We start from the raw sequence: 20,987 nt of genomic DNA on the forward strand, positions 1-20,987 counted from the left end.
TTGATATTTCGTTTTTTACCATTATTAGTGAAAAACAAAAGTACCTTTTACAACTGATACCAAATAGATAAGGAAAAATGCCGTTTATACAGAACTAAACTACCGGTGTCGGTTCAACCAGTCGGTTTTTCCAATCCCTACTCCGCAGTTCGTCGTCTAGTTATTAGTGTCACATTCACGGAGTCTTTTCTGCGCACGGGGTGTCGATGTTGGGTTTTCCTAATCATTTCATTTCACTGTTGTATTCATTTCATTCCATCGTTGGCTGGTTGATACGGAAACCGGTTTGCATGGTTACATTAAAAATAAAACAGACACGGTTGCACAGTTACTTCTTATTAAGAAATAACACGTTTCGCCGTGGTTAGGCATCATCAGATAATGTAAAACTATCACATGTAGCTTACTGTACCGACTGACAAACCTCTACGTCAGCCACATACACGTGAAACTATCTCGATGAAAACCCGGCCGTCAGAATAACTAAAAGGACGCGTGGCTCTACGCTGCTATAACAGTTCAAAGGTTCCCACAGTTCTTTTTTGTTATTCTGACGACCGGATTTTCATCCAGACACTTTTGTGTGACGTAGAGCTTTGGTAGCCGGCGCCATGAGCTTCATTTAACAGTTTTACATAATCTGATAATGCGTAACCACGCACAAATCGTTTTTTTTTAATAACTTTGCAGTAGTGACTATTTTATTTTTAATGTTTCATCTCAGCTTCATCCCAAAGACGTTCAATTCGACGACGTGGCGTCAATAAGGAAGTGTTGCGTCAGACAGACGAACAACCCCAGACGGCGTTTCCCGACGAATAATGCCATGCTATTATTTACATAAAAGTGAGAATTCCGTCAAAAATACGATTTACAGATTTTAAATTGTCACTTTTGGAACTGTTCGGTAACAACAGGCTATGGATTGACTCAAATCTCTCAACGCCAAAACCTAAATCGCAATTGTAGCAATCATCTTCCACTGAAAATTACGTATCGCGAGAAAAAGTTCCTTTGTGAACGAATGCAGAATAATTTTCATATTCAAGAGAAAAATTAAGTTTAATGTTTAACATTCCATCACCAGCTAGGGCACTAGAGATGGAGTAAAAGCTCGGATTATGGATGGATGGAGAAGGAAATCGACCGTGTCCCATTCATAAGAAAGCTCCCGGCATTTGCAAGGAGTGTTTTAGGGAAAATTACGGAAAAACTAAATCTCGATGGCCGAACGGGGACTTGAGCCGTCGTCTTACCGAACGCGAGTCCGGTGTGCTTACCACTCTGCCACCTCGCTCGGTTTCTAGTTTGGTAGCTGAATTTGACACCCTGGTTTTCTCACCTTACAGTTCTGTAAGAGGTTTTTTTTATCTTACTTGAATTACTTGCTGCATAATTACGAGGCGGTTTTTTTTATCTTACTTGAATTACTTGCTGCATAATTACGAGGCGTATTGGTAAAGTAAGGTCCGAGCGGTCGCGAAATGGAAACCTCTGTAAAAATCCGATGAGGCTTTGCACAAATATGTTGGGCAGTGTCTCTAGTACGCTCGTCGATCGCACCACGTTGCTATTTTCAGTTCTGAGCGAACATTGAGCACATAAATATGTCTAGAAAATAGTGTCTTCCGCCAAGTACGAGGGTGAGAAATTTCGCCTGAAGCTATGCATCCCACATTGCATAATGTCATGCGTTTTCCTCTTCATGATAGTTCTCAGTCGCATTCTGCAGGGGCAATGAAGATGCTCCTGCAGCGTTTTCAGCTGGAAGCGTTTGATTACCCACAATACAGCCCGTAATTGGCTCCCTCTGAGTTTCATCTCTGCTCACATGAACCGCTGACTATGAAGGCAACATTATGGCACGGACTACTACTTGTAGGCCAGTGTAGGGAATTGGCAGAAAGCACTGGCGGCTGCGTTCTATAACGACGGTGTTGGAAAATTGGTACAACGTTGCAACAAACGTCTAAGTCGGAACAGCGACTATGTAGATAAGTAACTGGAAGTTGTAGCTAACTGTTGCAAATAAAACATTGTTGATTTTCACCGTAGTTTCCATTTCACGACTGATAGGACCTTACTTTCCGAATACGCCTCATACAGTAGAATGGAGAATGATTCAAATGGCTCTGAGCACTATGGGATTTAACATCTAAGGTCATCACTCCCCTAGACTTAGAACTACTTAAACCTAACTAACCTAAGAACATCACACACATCCACGCCCGAGGCAGGATTCGAATCTGCGACTGTAGCGGTCGCGCGGTTGCAGACTGAAGCGCCTAGAATAACATATGCAAGTCACCTATCGCTACTGAGCTGCCGAAAATAAAGATGTGGTTCACGGAATTTATGCCTTGCATATAATGGCGGCACAACGAGTATTCTCATGCAAATTTAGATCCACATACGCAAGAATTTCTTTCCTGAATTAATTCTGAATGTGCCATAGAGTCATGCAGCACCACTTTCACATTTAATTTCCAATGCGTTTTCTCGTCATTTAAACACAAGTTATTGCCTTTTCGCAAGTATTGCCATAATCGGTGTTCAGTGCCGGTCCCTTTTAAAACTGACGTACATCGTATGGTTACAATGTCGCTCAACAATAATTTAATTTCATTAGACATATTTATATGTTATACACCACACTTTATCTCTTACATAATAACTAGCTACTCAATGGAATGTTTCACATTACTTATCATTCGTCATATACTTTTATATTTCATTGGGAAGAAGTGAATTAACTGTGATGAGTGACTGCAATTCGATAATAGGAAAAGGAAGAGAGAAATAATAGTATGTGAATATGGACAGGTGGGTCGGCCTGAGTGGCCGAGCGGTTCTAGGCGCTACAGTCGGGAACCGCGAGACCGCTACGGTCGCGGGTTCGAATCCTGCCTCGGGCATGGATGTGTGATGTCACTAGGTTAGTTAGGTTTAAGTAGTTCTAAGTTCTAGGGGACTGATGACTTCAGGAGTTAAGTGCTATAGTGCTCAGAGCCATTTGAACCATTTTTTATGGACAGGTGGAAAGGAATAATAGAGCAACCGCTTGGTGGAATTTCGCACAGAGAATAATTTAACTGTTGCTAACACCTGATTTACGAGTCATCATAGGAGTTTGAATATATGGAAAACACCGGAGCTAGTGGTAGATTTCAGATAGGTTATTTTATAATAGGATGGAGATTTAGAAGGCAGATTTTAAACTGCAAGACATTTCCAGGCTCTGATGTGAACTCCGAGCATAATTTATTGGTTATGAACTGCAGATTAAAAGTGAATAAGTTGCAAAGAGGTAGGAATATAAGAAGATGAGACCTCGACAGATTGAAGGAATCAGAAGTTGCTGAGAATTTCAGAGGAAGTGTTAGGCAATGTTGGTCTGAAAAAGGGAAAATTAGTACTATGAAAGGGAAACGGGAAGATTTGAAGGAGGAAATTGAGAAGCAGCAGAACAACCTACACATAAAAATACAAGCTCTAATAGATACTCTTGAAAAATACAGGATATTGAATTTAGCTGAAAAAGGAAAAAAAATAGAATTGCAGCAAACGAATCGAGAGAAAGGGAATACAGGCGTCTAAATAAAGAGATCGACAGAAGGTTTAAAATTGATAAGCAGGAATGGCTAGAGGATAAATACAAGGCTATAGAATCATGCATAACTTGGTGAAAGAAATGTGCCACCTATAGAAGAATTCGAGAGACCTATAGAGAAAACAGAAGTAGCTTTACGAATAACAAAAGTTCAAATCGCAAGTAAAGATGGGAAAGCTAAAAGGTGGAAGGAACATACAGAGGATCTGTACAAGGGAAGCAAATTTAAGGAAAGGGAAGAGGAAATAAGTGAAAATGACGTAGGAGATATGATACTGCGAAAGGAATTCGCAAAACGCTTAAAGAGCTAAGTGGAACCAAGACCTCTGGAATACACAACATCTCTACAGAATTACTGGGACCCTTCGGAGATCCAGCAATGACAAAATTATTCCCATATGCAAGATATATGAGACAGGTGAAATACGCTCGAAATTCTGGGTAATATGTAATAATTCCTGTTTCAAAGAAGACAAGCACTGACAGGTGTGAATACTACAGTACCTCCAATTTAATAAGTCATAGTTTCAAAATACAGCCACGAATTATTTACAGGTAGGCGCCGACCTCGGAGAAGACCAATTGGGGTTCCGAAGAAATGTAGGACCCGGGAAGCAATACTGACCCTACGTCTGATTCTAGAAGACAGATTTAAGAAAGGTAAACCTAGGTTTAAAACATTTGTAGATTCAGAGAAAACTTTTCAACGACTACACTCTTTGAAATTATGTATAAAATAAATGGAGCAGAATGCTATTTTCAAAATCTATAAAAATCAGACGACTGTTATAACAGTCGAAGGTCATGAACGGTCAGCCGTATGTAAGGAGTGAGATTAGGTTGTAGCCTATCCCTAGTATTACGTAATCAGCACATTTAGCAATCTGTGATGGAAACGGAGGGAATATTTGGAAAGGGATTTAAAGTTCAGTATTGAGGACTGCCAATGACACTGCATTTATTACAGAAACGACAAAGAACTTGGAAGTGCAGATGAGTGGAGTAGATAGTATCTTGAAAAGAGATTGTAAGATGAACATCAGCAAAATAAAACAAGGGAAATGGAGTAAATATGAACTAAATAAGGTGATGGTGAGATAATTAAATTAGGAACTGTGACATTAAAAGTTGTAGACGGGTATGTTTCACTTCAGCAGCAATATAACTTAAGGTGAGTGGAGAAAAGACGATATGAAATGCAGAATGGCAGTAGCAAGAAAAGAATTTCACATAAAAGGAATTTGTTGACATGTAACATCAGTTTAAGTGTTAAGAAGCCTTTTCAGAACATATTTGTCTGGACTTAGCCCAGTATGAAAGTGAAACTTTGACGATAAACAGATTAGACAGGAAGAGAATGGAAGGTATTGAAATCAGGTGCTACAGAGGAACACTGAAGGTTAGATGGGTAGATGTTGTAGCAAATGGAAAGTTCTGAACAAAGTAAGATAAAACATACGTTTATGGTACAGCTTGGCTAAAAGGAGAGAGCGTTTGATAGGGCGTTCTTGAGGCATGAAAGCATTGTCAGTTCGGTAGTGGAAATAAATATGGGGGATAAATAATTCAGAGGGATACCAAGGTTTGATTACAGTAAGAAGGATCTAATGGGTGTAGGTTTGATAGTTACCAATAGATGGTCAGCATTGCACATGATATACAACCATCGACAACGGCGTCTTGGGACTGATCACCACAACACTCGGTGTTTAAAATCAGTGGAAATGTAGTACCAAAGACATATTTTATTATGTTCATTTGCTATTTACTACATCTGTAACCTAATGTCTCGTTCAATTCATTCAATGTTTGCCTACTTTGTATGATTACGATGCAAGTCACCAGAGATTTAATTGTACAGTATTCATCTAAATGTAGTTAGACGCAAAATACATCATAATTAGTCTCTCACATAAATGTTGGCCGTTCAGTATAGTACACTAGGTAATCAAAAATATCTGGACACCTGCCTGAAAATGACTTACAATTTCGTGGCGCCCTCCATCGGTAATGCTGGTGTTGGCCCATTCATAGCCTTGATAACTTCCACTCTCACAGGCATACGTTCAATGAGGTGCTGGAAGATTTCTTGGGGAATGGCAGCCCATTCTTCACGGAGAGCTGTACTGAGGAGAGGTATCTGTGTCGGTCGGTGAGACCTGGCACGAAGTCGGCGTTCCAAAACATCCCAAAGGTGTTCTGCAGGATTGAAGTCAGTACTCTGTGCAGGCCAGTCCACTACAGCGGTGTTACTGGCGTGTAATCAGTCCGCCAAAGGCCGTGGTATATGAACAGGTACTCGATCGTGTTGAATGATGCAATCGCCATCCACGAATTGCTCTTCAAAAGTGGGAAGGAAAGAGGTGCTTAAAACATCAATGTAGGCCTGTGCTGATTTAATGCCAAGCACGACAACAAGGGGTGCAAGCCGTTCCATGAAAAACACGACCACACCATAGCTCCACAGCCTCCGAATTTTACTGTTGGAGCTACACACGCTGGCAGATGACGTTCACCGGGCATTCGCCATACTCACACATGGCCATCGGATCGCCACATTGTGTACCGTGAGTCGTCACTCCACATAACGATTTTCAGCTGTTTAGTCGACCAATGTTTACTCCCCTTACACCAAGCGAGGTGTCGTTTGGCATTTACTTTTGTGATGTATGGCTTACGAGCAGCCGCTCGTCCATGTATTCAAAGTTTTCTCACCTCCCGCCTAACTGTCATAGTACTTGCAGTGGATCGTGATGAAGTTGGGAATTCCTGTGTGATGGTCTGGAGATGTCTGCCTATTACACATTACGACCCTCCTCAAGTGTCGACGGTCTCTGTCAGTCAACAGACGAGGTTTTCCTATACGCTTTTGTGCTGTACATGTCCCTTCACGTTTACACTTCACTATCACATCGGAAACAGTGGACATAGGGATGTTTAGGAGTGTGGAAATCTCGTGTACAGACATATACACAAGTGACACCCAATAACCTGAAGACATTCGAAGTCTGTGAGTTCCGCGGAGCGTCCTATTCTGCTCTGTCGCGATGTCTAAAGACTACTGAGGTCGCCGATATGGGGCACCTGGCAATAGGTGGCAGCATAGTGCACCTAATATGAAAAACGTATGTTTTTGGGGGGTGTCCGGATACTTTTGATCACATAGTGTACCTCTGCGCAAGTGCAGTGATTGGGCTTGGGCGTGAAGGGGTGATTGAGCGACGCAATACTTGCATTCGAGCAAACGGGGAAAATTTCAAACACATTTCGTAAGTGTGATCTGTTTGTAAGAGCTGAAGTTGTTAAGTTATTGTCCTCGATGTAAGCAAGTAAAAGCCGTTGCTGTTTCGTGATTCTTTCGTCTTCTACTCTTTGTCTTTTTTCCAGTCATCATTTAGCAAAGAAAACGTAGGTCATTTACTGTTAACGACGCAATGCGGAAGCTTATAATCATTTACCTTTAATACAAAACAACAGTTTTTTGCTGTACTGTACTTTGCTATAAACCAGCGGAGACGGTGGACCATGAGACTGGTAAATAAAACAGTAAATCGTACACTCGTAGATGGGAGATATCAGCACTAGCAGTAGAGAGTACCTAATGCCTGTCGCGGGAACGAGGAAAACCGTGCAGACGTTGTCGTAATGTGGAAACGGAGCCATTTATCTAACGTCCAAAATGACATGACAATTGACGTTTGGGCCAATGGTGGAAGTATTTCCGAAACGGCTAAATTTGTAAATTGTTCGCATGCCGCAATGGTTAAAATGTACCGTGGAATGCAAAACGGCGCCGACCAAAACCGCCGAGACATTCCATTAGCCCCCCCTCACATTCTATCAGTTTGATTGACTAATTAATAAAATCGATACCCTTTTTGTGTGGATCAATTGTCCATTGTAGGTGAAGCCCCCTTCTGGGAATATTGATTGATTGGCGGGAAATTGCAGTGTGTGAAATAGTGTTTATTAAAACAAGTTATCGATTGCAGTGTGAGGAATATTTAAACAGTTTTGCCGCTCATTTATTCCGATCACGTATGGAATACCATCATGTAATTAGATTGTCACAAATCGCACTAATATCTTGTGATCTGGTGATCGCCGGGCTGCACCGCAAGCCTACATCCGAGCTGGCGAAAGAAGCTGCTCTACGCGCCGGCTGCTATAAGCTGTGGCGCACCTGGGCCCATGACACTGCACCACACATTTACTGTGCGTTTCTCTGTACTCTCTGTCAATCACAACCATGTGGTATGAGCTTACAAATATCTTACAGAGCAGTTGTTACACAGTTTTTTAACGACTTTAAACTGTTTGTCTATTGAGGTAATAGGTGCAAGTAGACTGCTGTCGCCGGCCGGTGTGGCCGAGCGTTTCTAGGCGCTTCAGTCTGGAACCGCGCGACCGCTACGGTCGCAGGTTCGCATCCTGCCTCGGGCAGGATGAGTGTGATGTCCTTGGGTTAGTTAGGTTTAAGTAGTTCTAAGTTCTAGGGGACTGATGACCACAGATGTTAAGTCCCATAGTGCTCAGAGCCATTTGAACCTCTAAACAACCCTAGGTCCACTGTTTCCGTTGTGATAGCGAAGTGGGAACGTGAAGGGACACATATAGCATGAAAGCGTACAGGCCGACCTCGTTTGTTGACTGACAGAGACCGCCGACTGTTGAAGATGGTCGTATTGTGTAGTAGGCAGAAATCTATCCAGACCATCACTGCACGTACTATGACAGTTATGTGGGAGGTGATAAAACTTTCATTTCATGGACGAGCGGCTGCTCATAAGCCACACATCACACAGGTAAATGCCAAACGACACCTCGCTTGGTGTAAGGGGAGTAAACATTGGTCGACTGAACAGCTGAAAATCGTTATGTGGAGTGACGACTCACGGTACACAATGTGGCGCTCCGATGGCCATGTGTGAGTATGGCGAATGCCTAGTGAATGTCATCTGCCAGCGTGTGTAGTGCCAACAGTAAAATTCGGAAACTGTGGTATTATTGTGTCTTGTTGTTTTGCTTGTTACTATCACAGCACAGGCCTACACTGATGTTTTAAACACCTCCTTGCTTCCCACTGTTGAAGTGCAATTCATGGATGCTGACTGCATCTTTCAATACAACCGAGCACCTGTTCATAATGCACGGCTTGTGGTGGAGTGGTTACACGACAGTAACACCCCTGTAATGGACTCGCCTGCACAGAGTCCTGACCTGAATCCTATAGAACACCTTTGGGATGTTTTGGAAGGTCCACTTTGTGCCATGCCTCACCGACCGACATCGACACCTCTCCTCAGTGAAGCAGTCCGTGGAGAATGCGCTGTCATTCCCCAAGAAATCTTTCAGCACCTGACTGGACGTACGGCTGCGAGAGTGGAAGCTGTCATCAAGGCTATTGAATTTCAGCATTCTCGATGGAGGGTGCCACGAACTTCTTTTTCAGCCAGGTGTCCGGATACTTTTGATAACATAGTGTATGTCTTATGAAGGCTATTCGAAACCTGAGGTCCGATCGGGTGCAAAATAGAAACCACGATGAAAACTCCCGTGAAACTGCACATATGTGTTGGGCAGTGTCTCTAGTATGCCTGTCGATCGCGTAACGGCCATCTTTTCGCTCCTGATTGCACAGTGAGCACGCAAGGATGCTTAGAACAACAGGGCCTCCCTCAAAGCATGAGGGGGTGGTGGAAGATTTCGCCTGATCTCATGCAGCGCACACAACTGTCATTACAGTCTTCGACCGCATTCTGCAGTGACAATGAAGGTGCTGGCTAGGGAGACAACATTTTGGAATAGAGAACGAACTGTAGACCAGGGTAGAGAAGTGTTGGAAAGCAGAGACAGCTGCCTCCTCTGTCGAGGTTATTGGAAAGTTTGATGTAAAACTACGAAGCGGTGACTATGTGGAGAAGTAGCTACAAACTGCAGCCAACTGTTGCCAATAAAAAAACTTTCTTTATTTTCTCAGTGGTTTCCATTTTGCCGCCTGTCGGACCTTACTTTTCACATAGCCCTTGTACTGCTATTAATGCTTTGTAATGTAGCTTTTTATTCGACAAGTAGAGTCAGTTTCATCACTTCTGAAATATCTTATTATGTCCACGTAGTTTACGCAGTTTCCATAACTTAATGTCTTCTATATTTTAGCATGTTTGGAAATAATGTTTTTGTTTCGATAGCCAAGTGCAGAAGGGACAAGTTTTGTAATGTCATTTGTAGTGTGCGGTATCCTTAAACCTAAAATGGAGCATTCGGACAATTAGTACATTGTGTAGTACGTTCGTAGTGAATTTGCAACACAGAGAAACTGACAAAATTACAGCAGAAATGATCGACGAATACGAAGTTCAGTAACACATATTCAGCTAGATTTAGCCAAATTGTATGTTATTCTACTTTAAGACTCTTTCCCGTATGACTTCTGAAATTATAAATCTATCATATAAGTTTACTGAGTTTTAAACAACAATTTTCTCCTATACAGCACCAAACATTTAGTGCCCACAGGGTGATGCCTCAGCGTAAAAGCCTGTAAGAACCACCAGACAAAGGATTTTAAAAAAATTCTAGGCTGGTAATGGCTGAATGCAAATAAACTTTTTTATATGTGCCTGGTTCTGCATTGAGATTATAATCTAGTACAGCCGCGTTTCTCAAAATGTTTATCCTCGACAAGATAGCTTGAGAATCTAGAATTTCCAGTACTGATCCTAGACTGCTGTACTCGGTTATCCAGTGTTGCGGTCAACTTTTCGCAGTTCGTCTCAACTATAATTATTGATGTTGTCGCTACTCTTAGTGCTACTCGCCAGAGGCAAGAGTTTGTTTTCCATTAGTGATGCTAACGGACCTGGGCATCTTATTCCGTTAGATGGTCTGCGGCAAAAAGTCCCGTGATGAATAAACGTCCCGTCCCGCTGCTGAGCTGTCCGAGACAAAGGCAAGAACTTCCGACGCTTCCTTATTGAAGGCAGGAGGAAATTGCAATCTGCGTCGCAGCATTAACGCATTCGCCTGATGAGACAGCGGACCGCTGCTGGTGGAAACGATTGTGTCTCTGGAGGCTGAAAGGCTGTGTCATCCTCTTAATACTGTTATTTCGCTATTATACGGTCACGTTTCGAAATTTTGCCTCTCACTGAGGTAGCTAAAACAATGACTGAACTATTTCATCAGACCCCTTGAAGACGCTAATAGTATTTCGGATTAGTCAGGATACGATGCTGCAATGAACAACGCTTTCTTTGCATAAAAAGTGCTTGCTGTGCGTTCGACTCATACGATTCCGTGAACTCACTGTAAATAAAGATATCACTAACTACATACGATCATTGTGTTGTCTATAACTGATTTAGTCTAAAGTATATGTGCTAACATAGTTATTTACAAGGTATTCTATACACTGTTTAACATCATTAGACTACGCTCGAAACTCAGCTTAATTATTACAAAACTCATCTCTGATGTTTTGGCCCTCATAAATTTCCATATAATAGTGCGTCAACGGAGACATTTACTAAGAGTTTACGTGTAAGACAGGGACAGTCACTGATCATAAACGGCAACAAAAAAAGTGCCCCTGCAACTTTACACAGATAAATGTCCTGTTAATATGAAACTTTTGACTCTCATTAATTGTTAAAATTATGCGATGAAAATACAAACACAATCGTGTTTTCTACTCTACTACAGCTGTCAGCTACTAACGGATTCTGGTTGTGGTTAGCAGTCTTCAGGAGATAGCGGCTTTCTTTGTAAATGGCCGTGTCATGCAGTGTAATAAAACAAAAGGATATGATTAGATGTATAAATGCATAAGCTTCTACAGCCAGTGCTAGTTTAAATAATATACTTTCTAAAGTACCACTCTGGTTTGCATTATATCAGCTACTACTGTTTCAGTTACCCTACCATTTTTTTTATTACAGTTGTCGGGTATGGTCGAAAGATAGCGCCTTTTGCTCGTGATTGAAACATCCTGCGTCTCGGCTCGATCCCGGCCACTGCTTGGATGTCGAATAAAAAGCATCAGTAATGGCAGCCGGAGACTGGCATAAAAAGTCGCGTATGTTTTTGCAACGGCCTTGTCAAATAGGACAGAAGGGAGGACAGAGATTTGTGGCAGTTTCTTGCCCTGTGGTGGGAAACTGGCTCTGAATGGCGGAAAAATCGGCAATGATCAACGGTATGGGGATGTAAAAGGCAATGGAAGCTACTTCAACAAGGCTTACACAGTGTGGATCCACAGGACATGTGGACTTTAAGTGAGTAAAAAGGTGTCATGACGAAATCACCATTGGCAAAAGATTCCGGGTTTGCCTCATTCACATCTCCGGGAAGGGAATGACAAGGAGGAGGTAACCACGAGGAAAACATTGAGCAACCAGAGAAATCGTAACGTTCTACGAGACGACGCATGGAATATCAGAAATGTGAATGCGGTACGGAAGCTTCACTGAAGCGTCAGAGAAACTGGTATAGGCATGCGTATTCAAATACAGAGATATCTAAACAGGCAGATACAGCGATGCGGTCGGTAACGCCTGTATAAGACAACAAGTGTCTGGAAGAGTTATTAGATCGGTTACTGCTGATACAATGGAAGATTATCAAGATTTAAGTGAGTTTGAAAGTGGTGTTATAGTCGGCGCACGAGCGATGGGATACAGTATCTACGAGGTAGCGATGAAGTGGGGCTCTTCCCGTTCGACCATTTCACGAGAAATCCGATAAAATGTAAAATCTCTGATATCGCTGCGGCCGTAAAAAGATCTTGCAAGAACGGGACCAACGACGGCTGAAGCGAATCTTTCAACATGACAGAAGTGCACCCCTTCCGCAAACTGCTGCTGAATTCAATGTTGGACCATCAACATGTGTCACCAGGCGAATCATTCAACGAAACATCATCGATATGGGCCTTCGGAGCCGAAGGTCCGCTGGTATACCCTTGATGACTGCGTGACACAAAGATTTACGCCTCGTCTGAGCCCGTCAACACCGACATTGGACTGTTGATGAATGGAAACGAGTTGCCTGTTCGGACGAGTCCCGTTTCAAATTGTATCGAGTGGATGGACGTGGAGACAGCCTCATGAATCCATGGACTCTGCATGTCAGCCGAGGACTGTTCAAACTGGTGGAGGCTCTGTAATGGTGTGGCGCATGTGCAATTGCAGTGATATGGGACCCCTGTTACGTCCAGATACGACTCTGACAGGTGACACACACCTATGCATCCTGTCTGATCACCTGCATCCATTCATGTCCATTGTGCATTCCGACGGAATTCGGCAATTCCAGCAAGGCAATGAGACACACGTCGAGAATTGCTACAGAATGGTTCCTGGAACACTCTTCTGTATTTAAAGACTTCTGCTGGTCACCAAACTCCCCAGTCATGAAAATTATTTAGCGTATCTAGGACGTCTTGCAACATGCTGTTCAGAAGAGATCTCCATCCCCTTGTACTGTTACGAATTTATGAAGAGCCCTGCAGGATTCATGGTGTCACTTCCCTCCATCGCTGCTTCAGACATTAATCGAGTTCATGCCACGTCGTGCATGCTGGAGCCCTACACGATATCAGGCAGGTGTACCAGTTACTTTGGTTCTTCATTGTATAATATCAGAAAAGGAAAGTGCAAAGGCTCAGTCTATAAGTGGTGGGTTCAGTTAAGGGGGTAGGACGTCAAACGGGCCGACTTGGAGCAGGAGAGTCATCACAGGACATTTGAATTTCTACTGTCTATACTTTAACAAATCAATTCATAATACTTTGTCACCATGACCAGGAGGGATTGAGGACTCAGACTCATCCCAGTGGAAGTTCAAAAACGTAGCAAAATACCTTTTTATACATGTGAAATTTCATCATTTTTCCACTTATTACTGACTGCATTTGTTGCTATAGGTACACTTTTCTTACTAAATAAGAGAGATTCTTCGATGAATATTTCATAGCATACAAACAGTAGTTACAGGTGTATGAAACTCTAGAATTTTCCAAATCTATTAAAAATTGTGGAAAAAATTGAGATAACTATAAAACTTGAGTTTTTCCTAAACATGAAGTTTAAAATGTAACAGTTCATTCATTTTTTCATCAATTAAATAACTTCTAGAGTTTCATACAACTGTAACTATGGTTTGTATACTGTGCAAAAGTCAACGAAGAATCTCTCTTACTGAGGAAGAAAAGTGTACCTATAACAACAAATGCCGACAGTAGTAAGTGGAAAAATGATGAAATTTCACATGTAAAAAATATGTGTTTTGTTACGTTTTTGAGCTTCCATTGATATGAGTATGAATCCTGAATCCTTCCTTGTCATGCTGTTAAAGTTTTATGAATTTATTTGTAGAAGTATAGACAGTGGAAATTAAAATGTCCTGTGGTGCCTCTCCTGCTCCAAGTCGGCCCTTTTGACGTCCTACCCCCCTTAAGTGATATGGAAAGTGGGACTAGTGGTCAGAGAATACATGATATTATCAACAGCAACAGAATGGAAGTAGTATTCATTTTAGCTGAGAACAAGTCATTGATAGGATTATTCTCAGCAGAATCGAAACAGACAACAGAAATTCATGTATACGTGCCGGTTTCACATATATAAGACTGTGAGGGTATGTAAAGCAATCAGAGGTTCGGAAACGAGACACTGGATTACAAGGCATGCTATGAGCAGAAAGAGGCAGTGACTAAAAATTAGTAGTTACGAAGAGTGGGATAAAGCTTAAGAGAACCATCAGGAAAATCAGCGAGCTAATAAGTGAAATACTGATGTATTATGGAATGGTGATGTTCGTTTCAAGTTGTCTGAGCCTGCGTATTCTGCCATAAAGAATACAACAGCAGTCAGTTAGACTGATGATCAATGAACACCGCTAAACATGGCAGCCACAGAAGTGGGACAGACAAGTGTAGGTAAAAGGGAGCACCTGGAAAGAGAGTAAATACTTTCAATTGGTCGGCGAAAAATGGAAGCACAAAAATGCTAAGAAAAAGACAGGAATACAGCAAGCAAGTCACTTAGGAATAAAAAACAGGACTTGCACTCAAGGTATTGCGAAATGCCTACAGGAAAAATGTGAAGAAATAGAAGAATGAATTATCGTCGGTAGGAGAGGTTCAGCATATAGGAAGTAAAAAAAAACCTTCTGTGAAGTTAAAAGGTAAGGTGTTACTAATACGAGTGCAGGGGGAGTTACACTCTTAAAAGTAGGCAAGAGAACGAATAGGTGGAAAGAATACATTGAAGACCTCTACGACCGCGGAGGAACTGATGAAGTGATAGAAGAAGAAACTGTAGGCAATCAAACGACTGTTCGGTATGGACACGATATTGTAGTGCCTGTGTTGTTAGTAAAAACTACGCAATGTTCCTTCGGACATTCATCCATGCATGTCCGAAGGTAAAGCTACTGCGGTGACTACACACTTTATGAAATACATGATATGTATTCACAGTTGCGAATGCGAGCAACTATCAGCTGTATAAGGGAATAACGATGATGAAAATTTGTGCTGGACCGGGACTCGAACCCGGATCTCTATTTTACGTGATTGGTCGCTTTTTTTTTAAATCTGCTTACATGATAGATGCTCTACCCGACCTTTTATCTTTTTTTGCAGGTGCTCTACCATCTTTTTTATTTTTTTATGTTTGTTTATTTTTTATATTTTTAATTTGTCTTCCTTGTAGAGGACAAAAGGAATAAACGCCTACTACATGAGCAAAAAAGTTGCAGGAATTGAGAAAACAAATAAAAACCTTTAGTGTATGAAAATAAAAGACGACGTTCTTAATAAAATATTCCCTGAAAACGTAAAACATAAATAAGTATACTTTCTCAACATTCTTTTTTGTTTATTATTAACGTAAATAAGTATACAGTCTCACCATCAGCAGCAAACCAACTTTTGCTTTTTATTTTATTTTTATGGGGGAGCACAGGAGAAAGAAAACAAATAGGCTGCAGATAGAGAACTGTGAGTGATAAGGATAAACATGTGTAAAAAAAAAAAGACTTAGAAAGGAGAAAAGAGAAGTGAAAGAAATTAGGAATATTTTCTGCTCCACGCTCTACTTTCGCGCTTCATCAGAACAACGTTCACTCTATCATTGGCCATTAGAGGGGGAACGTGGTATCGTCCAGTCTTCGCTGGCACGTTTCGTTGAGACTCCAGCTCCGAGGCGAGTTGGCGAAAATACTCTGTAAATAATTCACGAAAGTGGCCCGATAGAGCCGATGTCGGCAAATGGTGTGGTGATGTACTTGGAGGTGAGTCCGAAAGTCCGCCGGATCAACGATGTCGTCCCGGAGGAGCTAGTTGATAGCCATGCCACTGATCCATGTGATGGCGTGCTACTTAGACGATGGAAAGCAGGCCATGTCAGGCTATCTCATCATGGTAGGAGAAACGTGATGTGGGGATGCTCGGAGGTAGAAAGCCATAATCTTCTGTACGAGGGTCCAGACAGCTGCTGCTGACCCACATTCAAAACGATGTAAATCTGTATCTTCGACATTGCACTTGAGGCACAGGGGTGAGTCCACCAGCACGATGTAGTTTCTGTCTTGTAGTGTATTTGCCGTTGACGAGAAGGTAGCACGTCGCGGTGGTGTCAGTGGTGTGGTATGAATGGTGGATCGCTTTCCAAACTGTAGGCCATGAAACCTGGGGGTGGCGTGCTTCGACGGGGTTTCGGGGTGGGTACTTTCGGGGAAGGCGATAAATGTCGCGAGTGGTCATCTTCCTGGTCCTGGGGAGTTCGGTGCATATGTAGAAACGGCCGATGTGTGCCAAAGACGCCGGTGGGCGTCTCGAAACAGGTGCGAGCTCGGTTGTCAACATTTCAGTAAAATTTGCATTTTGGCTTTTCGATAACCGGAGTATTCCTGTAAAGTGCAGTATCCTGGCTCTCACGTTAGATCGAGGCCACGATCCCACTTCAGTAAGGTGAGACCTACATACTGGACTTTGAAGATGTGTGCAGAACATATGTTGTTGTTGTGGTCTTCAGTCCTGAGACTGGTTTGGTGCAGCTCTCCATGCTACTCTATCCTGTGCAAGCTTCTTCATCTCCCAGTACCTACTGCAGCCTACATCCTTCTGAATCTGCTTAGTGTATTCATCTCTTGCTCTCCCTCTACGATTTTTACCCTCCATGCTGCCCTCCAATACTAAATTGGTGATCCCTCGATGTCTCAGAACATATAGAATACCCGAAACCAGGCTGTAGTCTGGCTGCCACTGTCTCATTGATGGGCAGGAACTGCTCAATGTGGGGTATCCGGGCTGCCAGATGGGTATTTACGAAGGTGACTATCTGGCACATATTCAGTGGGCGTAGTAGGTGAATTTGTATGCTGGCCCGGATGCAATGCAGTAGCGCCCGAAAACTGATCGCCGAGGTGCGGCGTATGTCACGCATGTATACCCTAACCCGAGACAGCGAAGGGTGTCCACCAGTGGAAAGGAGACAACGCTGTCTGCGGGAAGGCCGCGGCCGATCTTCATGGCGCATTTTGCGACGTTCATAGCGCAACCTGCCCCTGCACAGTAACGGGTAAATTCAGTACATCCCAGCTTGTACGTCGGCCGCTGAACGTACTACGAGGGCCAATTCGTCCGCTCGGCAGAGGAACACATGATCCCGGAGTGGAATGCCTGTCAATCGCCGCCGTAATGCGCAAATAAGTCGTTCCATCGCAGTGGCATAAAGCATCGTCGACAGTGGGCAACCCTGCCGTACTGAACGTTCAATTCGTATAGGTTATATAAGTCTGTCGTTGACGAAGGAGCCGCATAATCACTTAACGTAGGAGGAGTTGCCATCCGGTCCATCACTGCGTTGAGGAATGCGTGACTGACGCGGTCAAAGGTTTGTTTCAAGTCGACGGACATTAAAGCGCCTGGCAGTCGTGAGCCACAGCGATCACATCTCGATATTCACTGAGGGCTGTCTGTATATTACGATCGCCGCCTAAGGATGTAAGTTCGTGGGAAACATTGTCTCGTAATAAATGTTTGAGACGCACAGCTAGAAGGTGTGTGAAAATCTTGAAGTCGAAACTGGTTAACGTGTTCAGCCGACAACTGTCGAGTCGTGTTCCTTCTGCAGGTTTCGGGACTGGTACGAGGAAGTATTCCATGAACGTCGGTGGCGGAGTGTCTCGCCAGACAAAAACTCCCAGTACAAGTCTCTCCATTGTGGCCACATCAAATCTTGGAAGGTTCTGTAAAATTCGAGAGATAAAGTATCCAGGCCGGGAGACCGATTCAGAGATTCTTTGGCCTCATCGTCGCGGACGTCGTCGGTGATCACTTCCGCAGTCAGGAGGGCTACAGCCGCGGCGTTTAGTGTGCAATGTATCTCCTGGGCGACCTCAGCACTGGCCTCTGCACCGGCAGGTACTTCTTGATAGGAAAGTCTGTAGTGCGTTGTGAAGGCATCCGCAATGGTACTTTCGAAGTCAGCCGTCGTCCATCAGGTAGGACTGAAGTTGTCGTTAAAGCCTGTCGGCGTCGACCAACATTTTAAACAATATGATGCATAGAAGGTTCTTCACCGTTAATCCTATCTTGTCTGCGTGCTCGTACAATGGCTCCCTCTAGACGGCACCTGGTCAAGGTTAAAATCCATGCCTTGATGCGTTGAACTTCTTTTAGACGAGGAGCTCGCGTAGAGTGCTGTAGTGGAAATCTGTTGTGTGGTGATTCCACGTGGCTTTGGCACTGCCAAAGTGGGTCAAGGTGCGTCGGATGGCCGGTTTGGAGCGCAGTAACCACCATTGCAGTGTAGTCTCGTAACGCATGGTGCATTGAAGGTGTGCCACTTGTCGGTGACCTGTTGTCGACATTCAGGGTCCCACAGCAACGTGAAGTTGAGTTTCCAAGGTCCTGCACTGCGCCTTATAGACTGCCTACGAAGGTTCATGGTACAGATGTAGATCTCATGATCCGAAAAGGCAAATCGCCAGCATTCCTCGTCGAGGAGAACGGATTTTAGAGTGTATATTGTATCGAGTCGGTTGGCGGAGTGGCTCGTGATGTGTGTATGCCCCAGGCAGTCGCCGTGTACCACTCTCCAAGTTTCGAGGAGACGAAGTCGGCGGACGAGGAAGCGAAGTTCCGGACATGTGGTGAAATGAGGGTATTGGTCTGTACGCTCGAGAACACAGTTGAAATCTCCACCTACGATGAGACGATCGTATCTGACAAGGAATAAAGGAACGATATCCTCTGAGTAGAACTGGGAGCGATCCCTCCGTTTATCAGTGCCCGATAGGGTGTAGAGGTTTATGCTTTTTATTCCTTCAACTATTATGGCCACCCCTCGCACCGCTGGGAGATATGCGAAATCGGAAACTGTGAAAGGTGACTACACTGAGTCACAGCGCCAGAGATTGCGCCAAAGATTATTATTCCGCCGCCTCCACTCGTGCAGTAGTAGTTCAGAGGTTGCCGTGGGAAGTGCTTGTTGAGAGGATGTCGAGAGCAGTAGTAGTTCAGAGGTTGCCGTGGGGAGTACTTGTTGAGAGGATGCCGAGAGCAATTCTAGTTCAGAGGATGTCGTGTGCAGTTGTTGTTCTGTTGGGCGAGAGAGTAGATGCTGTTCGGTTGGTGTAATGTGTAGATGGAAGATGTTTCAATGATCACAGTGTATTTTTCGTCAATATATATGGAGGTAACAAAAAAAAAAAGAATTATTTCACATTTCCTTAGTGACAATGCCTCTTGGTCACAGGTTCAGTCAACAAAGCAAATGGCTCGTGTTCATGTATTGGACTAGTAATTCTGGTTTCTATGTGCAATTATAGTATTTCTGGTTTTTCAATTAGTTCATTGTAAATGGTGTTTAAAATATCTCGTCGTATTGAGGAAGAACAGTGCCAGATACATGTACGTTGAATCACACTACCACACACTGAACAGTTACACTTGTGCTTTGTTGTTTCGTAGCTTTTATAGTTGCAGGGGACTTAATTAATCAACTGTGTTAACGGAAATTTCCTTTCATTCTTTATTGTTATTTTGTGCAGTCAGATTGCATGCTAATACTACTCAGGGCCAACCGAGACTTCGTAACCGGACACAAAGCTACTAAAATTATTGTATTTTAATAATTAAGCCCCCACGCACGTGGCGACCGCTACTTCGGATCGTTCCTTGGAATTCTTTTGATAGTAAAAATAGCAGACAGTAGTACTGTTGTAGTAATTTGTAGTTTAGTAATTGTAGTCTATATTGCATGTGTAGATTTGGTAATTGAACATTTGTAGTTGTCTTGTCATTCTTCTAATGGTATTTCTGCAGAATTTAATTTTTGATATCTCGTATACGGGTTTGACAATTTTGTGCAATTGTGAAGGTTTTAATTGTTCGTTAATCGTGTTTTTTGGGAAGCATTTCGTGTGAATGGTATTGTTGGTGATAAAGTGTTTTATTGTCTGTAATTTTCGTATAGTGACGAGCTTTGTATGTTTTGCAAATGATTATGCGATCGATGAAAAAGGCAAAAATGATGGATAGTCAGAATGACGAAATTGTTAACATGGTCAACTCGCCAACACAGGAGAAAAGTAGGATGAATAATGAAGTAGAAAACAATTTAATAAGCCGGGAAAATAGTCCGGAACCAGTTCAAAATTTTTCACAATCGGAAAATTTTCAGAATATGAGATTAACGATAGAAGATTCTGAAATAGTATCGAATACAGATAGCTTTACGGCTATGCCGAAGGAAGTTAGTTTTACGGGAAATGTTATGGGCGAAAAGAATTTCGAACCAGTTAATGTGGAGCAGTTGACGAGTGCAATAGTAAATTTGAGATCACAAATAGGAACAATTAAAACTGGTATGGGAACAATGGAAACACAGTTAAGATCTGAATTAAAAACAGAGATGGGAACATTGACAACACGGTTGGACTCACAAATAGGTACAATTAAAACTGATATGGGAACAATGGAAACACGGTTAGACTCACGAATAGGGACATATTTCAAAAACATGAAAGATGAATTAAAGAAAGAAATTAGAGAAGAAGTACAACCGATTTTGAATTCTCACAATAATAGAATAATTTCAATAGAAATTAGACAAAAGGAACAGGATAGAGAACAGGAAGAAAGAGATCGCGTGATAGTACAAAAACTTTCAGAGTTAAATTTACAACGTGCACACGATAAGGAAGAAATATTTGAAAGAATCGAGAAATCCGTACCAAATGTCAGAATAAATAACCTAACACAACAATATGAACAATTAACTACTAAACGTGTCAATACAGAAACCCGAGTCCCGACACTTGCGGAAGACGTAAATAAACAGAAAGAACAAATAGGTGACTTATC

The sequence above is a fragment of the Schistocerca nitens genome, chromosome 8 (assembly GCF_023898315.1).
Source record: "Schistocerca nitens isolate TAMUIC-IGC-003100 chromosome 8, iqSchNite1.1, whole genome shotgun sequence".
NCBI lineage: Eukaryota > Metazoa > Arthropoda > Insecta > Orthoptera > Acrididae > Schistocerca > Schistocerca nitens.